At 37.3% G+C, this 17929-nt stretch overlaps 1 protein-coding gene across 1 annotated transcript in view; it reads left to right on the top strand.

Annotated features, from left to right (window-relative positions):
• Positions 1-17929, top strand: part of LRRIQ3 (leucine rich repeats and IQ motif containing 3) — a 210910-nt gene that overhangs the window by 4291 nt on the left and 188690 nt on the right. The window contains exon 2 of the mRNA XM_075540081.1: positions 10496-10544. The gene's annotated coding sequence lies outside the window, so the exon portion shown is untranslated. The remainder of the gene's footprint in view (positions 1-10495; positions 10545-17929) is intronic.

The following is a 17929-nucleotide window of genomic DNA, read 5'->3' as shown; positions in this document are numbered from 1 at the left end:
GACATGGGCTGCATGTTTCATATTATATTAACATTCTTTTTTAAAAGTGGTTTTCTTGATATAGTATTCACAAATCATATACCTCCATGGTTAAATTGCTTTTAAACACAATCAAGGTCCAGGCTCCCTTCTCTCTTCCCAGATTCCTTGTTTGCTCTCCAAATCCCCTCCACCTCCCTATCTCTGAAATCTTCTGGTTTTATCCTTTACTATTTCTTCCATTACTAGAAGATTAAGAGGAAGTTTTAGAGTACCTCTTGATATTCAGTTTGAGCTTTTCTTTCCTATCTTTTTAGTGATATTTTGCTTCCTCATGAAAGATGTTTTTCATGTTATCCTATAGCTCATCTTATCATTTGTTCAATGTATAAAATCAGTTTTTTAAATGTTCTGGAAATTCACGTGGGATAGACTGAAGATCATATTCTGGCTCAACTTGTTTAGTTTTCTTCTACTTCAACCAGAATTCACATATGAGCAATTTCATGGTCTTTTTCATAGTCATTCTCTGTGCTGGTATTGAGCCTCTTCATTAAGTCTTCTAGCAAATGTAATCAATTGGATTTCTTAGGATTCCTTCTGTAGAAGTGGATGTGTATAGTCACCATTTGTGTTTTTGAAATAAAGTATTTGCTATGAACAAGTCATTGGTCTTGCAAAATTCTATCATGCAATCTCTTTGGTTCTTTCATACGGTATTTTCCAATTACTAATAATTATCAATTCATCTTGATTGAAGGCTTGATGCATTTGAAATTGAAGATATTGGTAAAATTCTTCAATTTCATCATGACTATCTTTAGTTTGGAATTCTTTGTATGCAGCCAGATATTATCTTAACACAGACCGCACCGGCCTTTATGATTGATCTTGAATAGTTCTTTTTGACTATTACAAAGCCATTCCTCTGGATTGATTGAGTCCCAACATGGAAAGTCATAATATTTACCATTTTAAAATGGCCAATAACAGTTCATGTAAGCTCACTAATGCCTAGAATGTTGATGTTTATGCATACACTTAATTTTTGATGACATCACAATGATCTTAGATTTATACTTCATGCTTTCCGACTTCTGATTATTAGTATATGGGTTCCGCTTTTTCTTTTAATTTTTAATCGTGTCCCATCAGCAATGAAGGTCCCAAGAGGCTTTACTACACCCATGTCAATATGACCAACTCTATTTTGAGAAAGTAGCTCTTCCTCAGTCATATTTTGAGTGCTTTCCAGTCTGAGGGTCTCATCTTCTGCCGCTAGATCTGACAATGCTCCAGAGCCATCCACGGGGTTGTCAGTATCTGGCAAAGTTTCAATGCGATACATAAAGTTTTCAGAGGTTGGTTTTCTGACGTGGACAGCCTATTCCTTCTCAGAGCCTGCGTTTAGTGTTTTCAGCTGTGCTGAAACCTGGTCACCTGGGCGACCCTGCTCGTATGTGTTAAGATACCAGTTATACAACTTGCAGCATCACGGCAATGCAAGCAAGGATATGTCATCTCTATGTCACCGTAGTGAATACGCCTTCCTTCAACCATGATATTGAGCTCTTCATGTAGTCTAGCTTCTCCAATTATTTTCTCAGCATATACATTGAGAAAGTATAATATACGGATATAACCCTGACAAATATATCCCCCCTGCTTTTTTTCTCAAACATGCAACATTCCCTTTTTTCTGTTCAAAAACTTCAACAGGAAGACAGTGAAGTGTTTGAATGCTCGTTCTTCATGCTATCACTAGTTTCTCGTGATCCACACAGTCCAAGGACTTGCACACAAGTAAACCAAAGCCAAATCCCAATGAAACATCTCTCTGGAATTCTCTGCTTTCTGCCAAGTTCCATCTCAGTTGAACAATGATATCCTCTGTTCCATATTTTCTGAATCCAACATGAATTTCTCCAGTTCCCTGATGGACATAGAACTTTGTTCAATGATATTCAGCAGACACGGAGGTGCTATTAATGGTATTGTTTGATCTATGTGACATCAGCAATGATATATATATATCTCCTGTTTCAAGGGATTCTTCTGAATTGTGAATATGGCCTGTCAATGTACTGCTGCAATCCCTCTTGGATTATCTTCAGTAAAAATTATTGCATGTAATTTCAAAGATTGTTTATAATTTGAGCATTCAGTTGGGTCACCTTTCTTTGGGATGGGTACAAATATGGATCTTGTCCAGTCAGTTAGCTATGAACTGTCTTCCGAATTTCCTGGCACAGACAAGTAAGTACTTCCAGCCTGTCATCAGCTTGTTGAAACACTTCAACTGTTATACCTTGAATTCTTAAAGACTTATTTTTCTAATGCTTTCAGTGCAACTTGAACCTTTGTCCTTCTGTACCATTGTTTCTTGGTGCTATGCTACTTCCTGAAATGGTTGTATGTTAACTGGTTCTTTTGGGTACAGTGACTCTGCGGATTCTTTCCTGCATCACTCAGTATTTTGCTCACAGAATTTTGCAATGTTTCAACTTGAGGCTTGAATTCTTTCTTGATTTCTTTCCGTTTAAGTTATGCTGAGCATGTTCTTCCTGTTTAATGTTCTAACACTAGGACTGTACATTGAATTATAATAGTTGAGATTGTCTTCTATAGCTACCCATAGCATTTTCTGTTTAACTCTAATAATTTCTTCCATTTGCCTTAGCAACTCTATTATAAACAGGTTTCTGACTTTCATTTTCATCTTTTCTTTTTTCCCTGTCTTTTTAAAAAATCATTTTATAGGGAGCTCTTACAACTTTTATTATAATCCATACATACATCCCTGTGTCAAGCACATTTGTACATTTATTGCCCTCATCATTCTCAAAACATTTGCTTTCTGCTTGAGCCCTTGGTATCAGCTCTTCATTTCCCCCTCCCTCCCCGCTCCCCTTTCCCTCATGAGCCCTTGATAATTTATAAATTATTATTATTTTGTCATATCTTACACTGTCTGATTTCTCCCCTCACCCATTTTTCTTTGTCCATCCCCCAGGGAGGAGGTTATATTTAGGTCCTTGTAATCGGTTCCCCCTTTCCATCCCACCCTCCCTCCACCCTCCCAGTATCACTATTCTCAGCACTGGTCCTGAAGGGACTATATGCCCTGGATTCCCTGTCTTATAGTTTCTATCTGTACCAGTGTACATCCTCTGGTCTAGCCAGATTGGTAAGGTAGAATTTGGATCGTGATAGAGGGTGGGGAGGAAGCATTTAGGAACTAGAGGAGAGTTGTATGTTTCATCATTGCTGCACCGCACCCTGACTATCTCGTCTCCTCCCTGTGACCCTTCTGTAAGGGGATATCCATCTGTAGGCAACTGGACATCCCCTTTCTGGTCTTTTTAATTATCTTTTGCTTTCTTCCTGAAGGATTTTCTTAATGTCGTCCCACTGCTCCTCAACAGTTCTGCCACCGGTGTTCAGTGTGTCTAATCAGTTTTGGGATATTTGTGAAAGCATTCAAAGTCTTATTTTGCTTCTCATGGACTTGGTTTAATTTTAGTTAGCTTCACCTGAACTTACATCTAAGCAGTTGATTATCTGCTCCACAGTCAGCCTCTGGCCTGGTTTTAGCTGCTACTATTGAGCTGCTCCATCATTGCTTCCCACAGATGTGGTCAATTTGATTTCTGTGTATTCCGTCCAGAGAGAACCATGTTTATAATTGCTATTTTGTTGTTGAAAAAAAATGGTATTTGCTATGAATAGGTCATTGGTCTTGCCAAATTTTATTATGCAATTTCCAGATTTGTTCTATCACCAAGACCATAGCCTCTAACTACTGTGACATCTTCTTTGTTTTGAACTTTATTTTGCCTATCGAAACTTTCAGTATTGTAACCCAAGATTTAAATTATGTCTTCAACTCTTTCAGATTAAGATATGCTATGTCCTTCCGTTTTGGCTTTCCTTTATTCGGGTTTTTGTACATTTCATTTAATACTTTTATTCATCTTATCTAGCTTCCCTTTAAAAGTGTTTGGTTCAGCTATATTACTTCATCATTTATGCCACCTGTTTTAGGTACTCCAAGTTAATTGGCAAGTTTCAAAGACTCCTCTGACATCCCCTTTGATGCTTCTTTCTGTCCTGCCTTACTAATGAACATTTGCTTTGCTCAAGTATGATATTAGTGATGTCATCTCACAGCTCATCAGGTATCTGTCATTATTTTTCAAAGAGCAAATCCATTTTTGAAATATTCTCAAAATTCAGGTGTGATATAGTCAATATTATATTTTAGCTTTTGTGGACTTGTTTTAATTTTCCTTCAACTTCAACTTGAAAAATACGAACAATTGATATTCTCTTCCATAGTTTCCCCCTGGCCTGGTTTTAGCTGCTGCTGATGTATTTTTTCCATACTCTCTTCACACTTAGATTTCTGTGTATTCTTTTTGGAGAAGCCCACATGCGTTGTTGAAAAAAGTTATTTGTTATGAACAAGTCATTGGTCTCGCAAAATTATGTCATATGATCTCCAGTTTTGATTCTTCCACGAAGGGCCATATTTTCCAACTACTATCTTTTCTTCTTTGTTTCTAATATTTTCATTATAATCACCAATAATAATCAATATGTCTTTACTGCATGCTTGATCAATTTCAGACTGAAGCAGTTGGAAGGATTCTTCAATTTCTTTCTCACTAGATTTAGTGGCTTAAAACTCAGAAAGGTGTGTATCAGGGCTGCAAGTTCGCACCATAGTTGTTCTGTATTGTCGAATCTGCAATATATGTAGGGTTTGGGAATTAGGATTGGAGGAAGGCTTATTAACAGAAGACAAAATCTTGCTTGCATAAAATGAAGATTTGAAATACTTGTTGATGAAGATCAAGAATTGTAGCCTTCAGTAAGGAGTATAACTAAGTGTAAAGAAAACCAAAATACTCACAACTAGACCAATAAGTAGCATCATTATAAATGGAGTAAAAACGGAAATTGTCAAGGATTTTGTTTTGCTTGAATCCACAATCAATACTCATGGAAGAACTGAGTAGATCAAATGATGCATTATATTGGGTAAATCAGCTGTAAAATACTCTTTAATGTCTTGAAAGCAAAGATATTACTTTGAGTACTAAGGTGCGTCTTACCCAAGTCAAAGAATTTTCTCTTTTAAAAAAAAACTGTTTTGTTGTCATATACCATACAATTCAATAGGTTGATCATATGAATAAGACTCGTACAATCATAATCAGAATGCATTTTAGAATATGTTTCTTTCTTGTACTCATTGTCCTTAGCTCCCCTGCCATACCTCCAAGGAACTATTAATTCAATGACTGTCTCTGCAGGTTTATGTATCCTGCATTTCCTATGTAGAGCATCATATGTAAAAACAATAAATAAATAAAACTAGCAATAGTAACAAAATTAAATGGGAACATGTCAGTCAAAAATAAAGTGGAAAATTTTAAAAATGAGAACAACTTTAAAATGAGTCATGGGATATCAAATGATCAAGTTTTTAATTTTAATGTAACTACTGTTACAATAATCCCCTTTCTAGTGCATTCTACATGCTGGTCTGTGATCAGAGGGGATTCACTGGAAGCTTACTCTATGTGTATTCCCCTTTACTTTTCTTTAATGAAACAACTTTTAGACTGGATCAAAAGTAGGTCAAGTAACATGCTACATTTTAAATCTTTTATGGAGCCCTACTGGCCTAGTGATTATGAGTTGAGCACTAATCTATAAGGTCAGCAGTTGGAAACCACCAGCTGCTCCTCAGGTGAAAGACCAGGCTTTCTACTCTCTGAAACAGTTACAGTCTAGCAGTTCACAAGGCAGTCCTACCCTGTCCTCTGGGGATGCTGTGAGTTGGCCTCCACTCTATGGCTGTAAGCATATCGACCATAATCTACTTTACAATGATCTGTAATAGCAAAGACCATGGTAATTTCATTAGCCTCATATGCAAGTGAAAGGTGGACATTGAATAAGGAAGACCTAGGAAAAATTGATACATTCGAATTGCAGTGCTAGTGAGGCATATTGAAAGTACCATCGATTGTTGAAAGAACAAAGAAATCTATCACCTTGGAAGAAAAGAGACCTGATTCTCCTTAGAAGCAAGGATGGTAGAAGCTTTATCTCATGTACTGTGGACATGTTAGCAGGGAAGAACAGTCCTAGGTAAAGGACCCATCATGATTGCTACAGTACAGTGACAGTGAAAAAGAGAAAGGCCTTTGACTAGATAGCTTGACTCAATGGCTTCAACAATGGGCTCAAATATGAGGGCACTTTTGAAGCTGGTGCAGGACCAGGCAGTGGTTGTTTTCTTCCCTGTTGTACACGGGGTCACCATGAATTGCAGCCGACTTGAAGGTGTCTGACAACAGCCACAGTTTCAGTGCTTGGCCTAATTTGAGTAATATCTGTGTTAACAAAGTTTCTTGTAATCATATAGACACTATTATATCACAGACAGCCTCATATTTAAGTTAGAGCTTTTGTACATTAATGTAGTATCTTTCCTTTTGCGTTTCCCAGAATAGTAAACCATATGATGCTCTGATTCAAATTGGTCAATACCAGTCGATTTTAGCTCACTAATGTCTATAAGATCGAGCTTTATGCATTTTATCTATTTTTGATGACTTTCCATTTTTGTATAATTTTACTTCATACATTACAAATTCTGATTATTCATAAATATTTTCCACTGTTTGTTCTCATGATGAGTTTTCCCCATTAACAAAATAGGCACCAAAGGCCTTACTCTGTCCACATATCTGTGGTTGACTCTACATTGAGAAGGCAGCCTTCTTACCTAAGTGACTTATCACCCAGTACTATATCTGACAATTTTCTACTGCTATTTATGAGCTATTCACTATATGACAATGTTATGCTGCTATTTGTATGATTTTCAGTAGCTAATTCCTGAGAAAGAGACAGCCTATTCTTTATTCATAGTCTGTTCTAAGTCCAGACTTTTGCTTAAACCTGTTCACCTTGAGTGTCTGCTGGTATTTAAAGTCCAATGACATTGAATGCAGCACCAGAGTAACACCTCCGCCACCATGGTATGACAAGTTTACAGACGAGTGGTGGAGTAGATTCACTTATAGAAGTAATAATCGAGCACTTGTATTGAGAAAGGTGGCCAGAGAAAAATTCTTTGTGAAGGTACTCTTTAAGCCAAAATTCAAACAATGATAAGAAGCCAATCTAAGTAAAATATGAGGGAGACAATCCAGCAGAGTAAATAACAAACCTTGAGCAGACTAAATGGATTTTAGAAGCAGACAAAAACAAACATAAAATAATATGCGACTTGAAAACAAAAGAACAAAATGAGTGAAAATATGTGAAATTGTGTCAATCAGGGCATTGTAGCCTGAGTTAAATCAGTGGTGAAATTCTGACTGGCTTTAATATCTGATATTATCTCATAAAGGAATTATACATGGAATCTGATTACGCTGCAGCGCATTTGTTAGTCATGGTATGTTTAGCTGGCGCATTACCGAGAGGGTGCAAGCTGTGCCGTTTTAACTCCAGCAGGGTTACCCTTGGCTGAACAGGCTCAGTGGGTCTTCCAGAGCCAGGAGAAGGACGTGGCTCTATGGCACCTAACAGCAGTACCAACAGAAACAGGTGCCCCCTGAGAACCTTCCTCATGGCAGTGGAACACTGCATGATATAATACCAGAAGATGGACCTTTCATGCCAGAGTATGACTTTCAAACAGTCTCCTTCTCAAAGTAAAGTCTACTTTAATGACGTGGCAGGAGCAAAGCTTTACAGGTCCTGAGTCAAAAGGAGAAGAAACATCCTCTAGCATTATATAAAAAAAAGTGTTACGTTGCTATTCATACGGTTTGGGAGTCTAGTCCCTGAGAAGTGGACCGTATATTCCTTTTCCTAGTCTGTTTCTAGTTTGGAGCGCCACTGACACCTGTTACCGTAGGCGACCCTGCTGGTATGTGAAATATTGGTGGCATAGCTTCTAGCATCAGTCACAGCAGCACCAAACCCAGAACAGGTTGACACAGCAATAGGTGAGTGGATCCTGAGGTGTATACCTTTTCTACCTATCTGGAAACGTTATCAAAAGTGGTGAAATTGATTTACCAAATTTTTCTACTAACAAACTGTCTAAGTGTTTCCAGGTCTTCACATTCTTGGTATCATACAATATTTGCTAATCAGAAGAATGTTGTTTGTTAGTTGTTATTGAGTTGGCTTCAACCCATAGTGACCTTATGCAAAACAGAATGAAACACACCGCACGGCCCAGTGCCATCCTAACAATCATTCCTGTGCCTGAGCCCCTTGGTGCGGCCAGTGTCAGTCCAGCTCGTTGAGGGCCTTCCTCTTTTTTGCTACCCTTCTGTCTTAGCAAACATGATATCCTCATCCTGCAACTAGTGTCTTCTAACAAGATATCCAAAGTATGTAAGACCCAGGCTTAATCATCCTGGATTCCCAACCCTACTTCTTCCAAGATGGGTCAGTTTGTCCTTTTAGCAGTCCATGGTACTTTCAATATTCTTCTCCAGCACCACAAGTCAAATACACCAATTCTTCTTCCTTCAGTCTTCCTTTTTTGAGTCAGGCACACCTTAGTCCTCAAAGTAACATCCTTGCTTTTCAAAACTCTAAAATGGTCTTGTGCAGCAAATATACCCAATGTTACATACCTTTTACTCTCTTGACTGCTGCTCACATGAGTATTGATTGTGAATTCAAGAAGACAGAATCTCGAAAACTTCAACGTTTTCTCCATTTATCATGATTGTGTTAGCTGTATGTCCAGTTGTGAGGATTTTGGTCTTCCTTACATGGAGTCGTAACATATACTAAAGGCTACAATCCTTGAGCTACATCAGCAAGTGCTTCCATTCTTCCTCACTTTCAGCTGAGGAGATTGTGTCATCTGCATGTAGCAGGTTGTTAATAAGCCTTCCTCCAATTCTGGTGCCACATTCTTTGTCATACATGCCAACTGTTCTGATGCTTTGCTCTGCAAACAACTGTGGTGAGATGATATAACCCACCTTTCCTGATCGTAACACATGTAGTATGCCATTGTTCTGTTTGCACAAGTGCCTCTTGATCCATGCACAAGTTCACAATGAGATGCCCTGGAATACCATTGTTCTCAAGGTTATCCACAGTTTATTATGGTCCACACAGTCAAGCGCCTTTTTAATAGTCAATGAAACACAAGTAAACATCTTTCTGGTATTTTCTGCTATGAGCCAAGATTCATCTGACATCAGAAATGATATCCCTTATCCTATGTCTTCTTTTTAATTAGTCCTGAACTCTGACAGTTCCTTGTCATCCTGTCAAGGTAGTAATACAACCGTTGTTGGATGATGTATAACATATATATGTATTATATATACACACATATACAGATATATACACACATATATATACATATATATGTTACTGCTTTTCACCCACTTGGGATTCTTCTTTTGAGGATTATTCTCCTATGTACTTTACCAAGTCAGTGAAGAAGTGGGAGATCTTCTGTGACATGGATTGACATAGTGGCTGCAACAAAATACTCAAACAGAACAAGTTTCAGTACGGTGCAGGACTGAGCAGTACTTCATTCTGTTGTGCATGGGGTTGCTATGAATTGGAAATAGATTGACAGCATCTAATGATGACCACAGCAACAGACATCCTCTCTTCATGTTATTATTTCTCTTGTTGATGATAGTGTTATTTTATACTATAATTGTATAGCCATTCTAAGGTTTCTGAATCCTTGGAGTCAACTAAACATGTTGAAAATAATTTGAAAAAAGGAGTAAGAATATATTGTAAATTTTATAAAGCCAAATTTATTCTGATGGGCTCTGCGCACTGTGCTGAGTCCATGCTTTGTAGTGACGCGGCGGCAGTAGCCTCCGCCATGTTATAGATCTTCAATCTCTCTCGCAGTCTAGGTGAGTACTGTTCCCATGGCATAGTTCATTCTCCACCTGGATTGTGTGCACGCTTGGTTTCTGTTGGAGAAAGAGAGAATCCTAAAAACCAATTTGGTGACCAAAGCAGTCCATCTCCAAGCTAGGGGAAAAAACACAGACCCAGCACCATGTAGTTGATTCCAACTCATCGGATAGCGTACAATTGGCCCTTCGCGTTTCTGAAGCTGTGATTCTTTACAGGAGCAAAATGCCTTACTCAAAGGCTCAAAGGGAGTGTAATGTACTAGTCAGGTAGCATTTTCATTGTGTTTAATATTTTAAATCATTATATATGTGAAGCTGTGTATGAGTTTATGCAAAATATTGCAATTTATTATATGAAGAACTCAAACATCTGTAGCTTTTGATATCTGTGAAATGTCATGGAACCAGTACCCTGTTGATATAAAAGGACAACCATATATGGAATTGTATATGCTATATTTAATAGACTTTGGGTGGTAAAAGAAAGCAATGTGGATGTTTCTAGATGAAATTATAACCATATCTGTCTACCCTTTTCTAACACGCCTAAATCTACTTTTTTCCAGGCAGAAATCATGTATTTCCAACTGTTGTATTGGGATGAAGAAGACTTTTGTATGTATTGATGTTTATATTTTTATGACTCAATAATATGTTTATCATATATTTAAAACTTTATTAATATATAACTTAAAGAGCACTTTATTTTACTATATGTACAATGTCATCATTTCTTTTGATAAATCTTTGTACCAAGGCCATTTGTACTGCCAGGTATACGAAGCTTTATAATTTTTAGTGTTCTAAGACTTTTCACAATGCTGTAGAGAATGTCTTTGAGCACATGTGAATATATGGGGGAGCTTCAAACAGTTCGTGGAAAAGTAGAATTAAAATTAATGGATGTTTTCCATGCACTTTCTTAAGCCCCTGTATACATCAATAAATATAATTGGTGGCTGAAACCCAAGCCTAATTTTAATTTTAATGTGTGCCTGTTGTTAAGTACTGTTCTGACTCATAGCTACTTATGTATGAACTAGGTCCTATACCATCCCTACAGTTGTATTGACTGTCAGTGCATCTCCTTAAGGATCTTCCTCTTCAAAGGAGCCTTCTGGCTGTGGTTGGTCCACCAAAAATGTGCTCATTCTTCTGGTGGTCTCTGGCATACTTGATATTCTTTACCAAAAACACATTCAAAGGTAGCGTTTCCTCTTTGGCCTTCCTTTATAATTGTCCAGCACAGTTAGAAATACCATGGTGTCAGTCAGGCTACTGTAGGCCTCAAGGTGACAGGCACCTTTGCCACATTTTAAAGGGATATTTTAAAGCAGCTTTCCCAATGCAACCCACCCATTGATTTTTCAAGGACTGTTTCTCTGGGCATTACCTGTGGATCCAAGTAAAATAAAATTCGTGAAAGCGTTAGTCTTTTTCTCAATTTAGTATGATGCTGTCTAGTGGTCCAGTTATGACAATTTTTATTTTTCTTATGTTAAACTGCAGTAATCCATTTTGAAGGATGCAATATTTTTAACTTTGATAGGTACTGACACATTAGCTTTTAAGGATTATTCCAATTTATATTCTCAATCAGCAATTTGAGTGAGCTCATCACTCTTTTGCCAATGCTGTGTATTAGTAATTTAATATTTTTGCAAATAAGATATCTGAAATATTGATTAAATTCACATTTTCCTTATTATATGCGAGTACAAATTGTTCTTAGGTGGTTTCTTATTTTGTGGATTCTTCCTGTATTTTTGTATATTGTTGTTTTGCTGGTTATGTGCATTATAAACATTTCCTCATCTGGTATGGCTTTTGTTTTCTCATAATATCTGGCACGTTCTATTGGGCAGATTTTAAAATATATAGATGCAGCCACTGACTGAGAAGTGGCTACTGTTCTGACAATTGCATAAGTTAATTCTGACATAAATAGAATGCCTTTTAAATTTTATTTAAAATGTTTATTATAACTGCAATAATCAGCTATATGGTGATGCTTTGAACAGCAAATCATAATGTTGAGTATTTGGAGATAAATGAAAATATGAGAATGATAGCATTAGCAAATTATGCTCCGTACTATTTAATATACACATATTACTAATGATAAGGTGGGAAAACATAAAGGTAAACAAACAAACAATGAAACACCCCAAAACAGATAGTCCTAAGTATAGTTAATTTTAACTTACATATATGATGAGTTAGAGATCACCTGTATACTAAATTTTTATTTCATTTTTTATTATTAATACCTTTTTGTCTTGGTCTAAGAAATTCCTTTTAATTGGAGGTAATACATATGTGCTTTTATGTTTTCTTATAAAATTTTCACTTTAAATATATTGTTTAATTAAGGTAGCTTTTGTTAACGTTTTCTTAACTTAACCCTCACCCTAAACCCTAAACCCTAAAACCTAACCTAGCCCTAACCCTACATTTGTTAACTTTTTATGTTGGAAATGGACTTTATTTTCATCTTGATAAAATTATCTAATTTATCTTAAGATAATACATCCTTCCCCCCATCAGTTTTTTAATGCCTTCTATACCTATGCCAATGAGTTTATGGGTTTACTTTTTTTACTTTCTATTCATTCTATTGATGCATGCTTTTATTTCTATAATCATATAAAATATTTTAACTATAATTTTATAAATATTAAATATGGTAGTTTTAGTCTTCTGTCCTGATTATTTAACATTATCTTTGCTATTGCTAAGTGTTTGATATTTAAAATTAGCTTTTTAAATCTCACTGAGATCTCATTTGAAAATTTTTTTGTTTTATATTAAAATTATATAATATTTAATCACCTTCATATAGGTGGATATTCATGTTGTTTTGAATCATTTGCTGTTAAAACTGTGCTGTACTTCGCAGCACATACATGCTATGTTCTGTACACAGGAGAGATTTTGTTTAGGCTTATTTTTGAAAGTGGAATTAGTTGATCAAATATTCCTTGCACTTAAAATTCAAAGGGCTAGAACCAATTTATATTTCTACCCACAATAATGTGAGTTTTTACACACTCTTGATAATATAGACTATTTCCAGCCTATTTAATCATTTCTATCATTATGGGTAAAATACCTTTAATTTGCTTTTCTCTTTATTTTATTTTTAAAAATTATTTTATTAGGGACTCATACAACTCCTATTAAAATCCATACATACATTGATTGTGTAAAGCACATTTGCACATTCATTGACCTCATCATTCTCAAAACATTTGCTTTTCACCCAAGCACCTGGCATCAGGTCCTCATTTTTTTCCCTCCTTCCCCACTCCCCACTCCCTCATGAACCCTTGATAAATTAAAAATTATTATTTTGTTATATCTTGCTCTGTCCCACGTTTTCCTTCCCTCACTTTTCTGTTGTCTGTCCCCCAAGGAGGAGATCACATGTAGATCCTTGAAATAGGTTCCCCCTTTCCAACCCTCCCTCACTATGCCCTCCCAGTATCGCCACTCAAACCACTGGTCCTGAGGGGATCATCCGCCCTGGCTTCCCTTCATTTCCAGTTCCCATCTGCACCAGTGTACATCCTCTGGTCTAGTCAGACCTGCAAGGCAGGATTCAGACCATGACAGTGGGAGAGGGGTGAGGAAGCATCCAGGAATTAGAGGGAAGTTGTATTTTTCATCATTGCTACATCGCACCCTGGCTGGCTCTTCTCCTCCCTAAGACCCTTCTGTAAGGGGATGTCCAGTGGCCTGAAAATGGGCTTTAGGTCTCCACTCCGCACTCCCCTGCTCATTCACTATGGTAAGATTTTTGGTTCTGATGATGTCTGATACCTGATCCCTTGACACCTTGTGATCACACAGGCTGGTGTGCTTCTTCCATGCGGGCTTTGTTGCTTCTGAGCTAGATGGCCGCTTGTTTACCTTCATACCTTTAAGACCCCAGGCGCTATCTCTTTTGATAGCCAGGCACCATCAGCTTTCTTCACCATATTTGCTTATGTGCCAATTTGTCTTCAGCGGTCATATCATGGAGATGAGGCAAAACATTATGGGGTGCAACAGAACAGCAAGGGAATGGAGCGACGAGGCCCTCAGGGAATGCTGAAGGTGTACTTTGGGGCCAGGGCATGGTGCCCCAACAGACTGAACTGGAAAACACTCCTAAAGGCCAACAAGCAACCCTTGAACAAACTAGAAGCTTTTCTTTCTTGTTGTGTTTTGTTTTTGTCATTGGTTTGTTGTTGTTTTGTTATCTGTTGTTGCTTGGTTGTGCTGTCTTGTTTTTGTTCATGTTATTATCTCCACAGGTCTGTCTAAATAAGATAGGCTGGATGAACAATTGGAGTAGAAAACAATGGGATGGATAGTTCCGTGGGACCATGGGAGACAGGGAGGTGGGGGGAAAGGTAGGGAACAACAAGCGATCCAAATGGGTGGTGAGGAGGGTGTGGGAAGCCTGGCTGGGCATGATCAAGGGTAATGTATCTAAGAGGAATTGCTGAAACCCTGGTGGGGATTGAGCATGATAGTGGGACAGGAGGGAAGTCAAAGGAAATAGAGGAAATAGATGGGAGGCAGAGGGCTTTTATAGAGGTCTAGCTAAAGACGTATATATGCAAATATATTTATACATGAGGATGGGGAAATGGATCTATGTACATATATTTAAAAGGTTAGAATTAAGGTAGCAGAGGGACATTGGACCTCCATTCAAGTACTCCCTCAATGCAAGAGCACTTTTTTCTCTTACATTGGTATTCTATGATGCTCACCTTCCCAACACAACTGCTGAAGACAAAGTGGGTGAACAACTAAATATGGTGAAGAAAGCTGATGGTGCGCGGCTATCAAAAGAGATAGCATCTGGGGTCTTCAAGGCTTGAAGGTAAACAAGCGGCCATCTGGCTCAGAAGCAACAAAGCCCACATGGAAGAAGCACACCAGCCTGTGTGACCACGAGGTGCTGAAGGGATCAATTATCAGGCACCAAAGAACAAAAAATCATTACATTGCATGCTTTTCTCTTTATTTTATGTGAAGTCGAACATAAGTCCATCTATTTAAATAATAAACACTTATATTAAAACATTTAATATGAAAACATAATGCTATTGTAGTTATGTTCTAGTACACATTTTCATTAGTTTGTTTATCTGCCTCTAAATTTATATATATGTAAAGAAACTAATATTTGGTCAATAGGAATATGCTTTATTCTATTCTTATAGAGAACTGTTTTCTCTGTAGATTAAAATTTACATGCTGTTTTGTTTCATGAGTCTTCATAGAAATTTAAATAGAAAATTAAGAGAATATTGGACAGATAATAAAATAAAATTGTTTCTGGCCAATCCAGAAATCTTATCATTAATAACCTGTAAATATTCTTATTTTTCTCACATTATATGGACATAATGAATTTTCTTCTACCCACAAATGTCCTTCTATCCACCATACCTTCTGAGTGGAGCTCTCTGCCTTAAGTGTTTCATGTTTATGGTCTCATATAACATCAGAACTTATTGTTCCCTGTATGTGATCTCGCCCAGCTCTGAAAACAATAGGCGTGCACGTTCTCCCTTTTATATCGATCTACACACCCACATTATACACTCATGTCCAAGACTTTGTAATATTTTTCCTTTGTCGTGTGCCTTAGTTAGTCAATTCATATTACATTAAAATACTGAGTTTTACAAATACATTTTATGATTCTCCAGAGAAAGAAGTAGAATTACTTAAAAATTTTTCTCTATATTATTTTTCCTTATTTAGATAGATACAGCGTAAATTTTAAAGTATTGGTACAAAATTACAGAAACCTTTACTGAACACAAATTTGAAAATGTGAGGTTACAGTTTCTCATGTTCAGGCTTAGTGATGTCATGGTTAGATGGGTTGCCAGCTGCTCCACGGGAGATCGATGGGGTTTCTACTCTGGTGGAGCCTCAGAGTCTCACAGAGGCAGCTCTGGCCTGTCATGTCCGGTCCCTATGAGTCAGCATGGACTAAAGGCGGTGCCTTTGGTTTGGGTGGTTTCCTTCTCGGTCTGTACCCCTCAGAAGGGGCTGTTTCATCACTAGCATCCTTCTGTAAGGAATTCTGTGCTCCTCAATTGGCAGCACGTCGAAGTGGTAATTTGGGCTTCCTCAAGGGACTCAGTTCATGTGCCTAAATGCTCTGAGTTTGGGAGACAACCATAATCAAATGTCTCGGGGATACATTAGGGCTGTGGGGCGGATGGGTAAGGTTTCCCAGGGAAATTCGCAAGGGCAGCCCTGCTGCCCTCCAAGAATGAGCATGCCTTGATGGAAAAAAGTTCCTTGGTGAAACTATTCAATCCGATGCAGTTTTCTTAAAACTTCTTCAGAATCAATCCTGGTTATTTTTCTGGGTCTTTAGAGAAATAAGTCCTTTGGAATTAAAACTAAAAGTCACTATAACCTTCTGAGTAGAACTCGCTGCCTGAAATTTAACTGCCAAACAGATATCCTCTGAAATCAAAAAAGTTTTTGTAATAGAGTCTTTCTGAGGGCACCTGAATGGGACTCAGACAAATGTATTAGAGAGAGTGAATTTGTTTGAAGCCATCTGCTAATGTAGATATATGTGTAAGCATGTTTGGCATAAATCTGTGTGTGTATGAATTGGAACCCTAGTAGCAATGTTTTTTGACTTAACCTCAGATCTACACAGAGGTCTCTATTTTTGGTAAATTTGTCTCTCTCTCTCTCTATGTAATACATAACTATATACAAGCATACCACAGCAATACTGAGTTCAATTTAACACCATTGCAATAAAATGATTCTCACAGCACAGTTAGTCATGTAAATTTGTGAGTTTATAAGGGCATATAAAAGTTAAGTTATGTTTACACAACATTGTGGCCTATTAGGTGTGCGATAGCATTATAAAAATTCAAAATAATGTGATAATTACCAAAATGAAAATTTCATTGAGATATGAACTGAGTACATGTTAGACATTGGTGCTGATAGGCTTGCTCTATGCAGCATTGTCACAAACCTTCAATTTTAAAAAATGCAATATGTTTGAAGTTCAATAAAGAAAAACAGAATAAAATGAAACATGCCTGTATAATGTATACGTAGTCACACACAGAGAGAGGGAGATCAAATTTAAGGAATTGGTTCATGAGATTAAATTTAAGGAACCAGCTCATGAGATTGTGGGAGCTGGCAAATTCAAATCTGTTGATTATGCAGTGATCTGGAAAATTTGTGAGTTTTATGTCTGAATAGATCACTTGACAGACTGGAAACTCCACCATCTTCTGTCTGAAATTGTTAAACTAAGTAACAGACTAGAAATCCTAGCAGGATGTATTTTACCTATTTTTAAAGAATCCTCCTCTTGTGGGAAACCTCAGTTTCTCAATAAAGACCTTCAACTGATTAAATAAGGCTCCCCTCATAGAAAAGAACTTCAGGTAGTAAGTTCATGGAAATATTGGCATTAAAAGATTATGGGATTTTTCCACACACATTTTGAAGTCGCCTTATATTATGGAGGAGACTATGCTTTTCATGAAGGCAATTGATTATAAATGTTAGTCATATGTACAAAATACATTCACAGGAATATCTAGATTCTTGTTGTGCCAAACAACTGGCTTTGGTACCTGAGTCAAGGTGTCACATATAATTTACTGTCACACACTAAAATGGCCAACGAACATGAAAACATGCTCATGATCTAGGAGATGCAAATCAAAAGTACTATTAGATAGCTCCTCAAATCCACAATGACAACCCAGTTCAAATACCCCCAGCCCCCCCAAAACAACCCCAAATAACATACTGGATAGTATGTGGACAGATTGGAACTCGTATACATGGCTGGTGGGGTTGTAAGTATGGACGCCTACTGTAGAAAGCAATATGGTGCAACATAAACAACTGGGAATAGAAAATCCCATATGATCCAGTAATACAACTACCCCAAAGATGTAAGTGACAGAACCTGAGCAAATGCATACTCGTCC

This window comes from Tenrec ecaudatus, chromosome 1 (assembly GCF_050624435.1).
Source record: "Tenrec ecaudatus isolate mTenEca1 chromosome 1, mTenEca1.hap1, whole genome shotgun sequence".
Classification (NCBI taxonomy): domain Eukaryota; kingdom Metazoa; phylum Chordata; class Mammalia; order Afrosoricida; family Tenrecidae; genus Tenrec; species Tenrec ecaudatus.
This window is presented reverse-complemented; position numbering and strand designations above follow the sequence as displayed.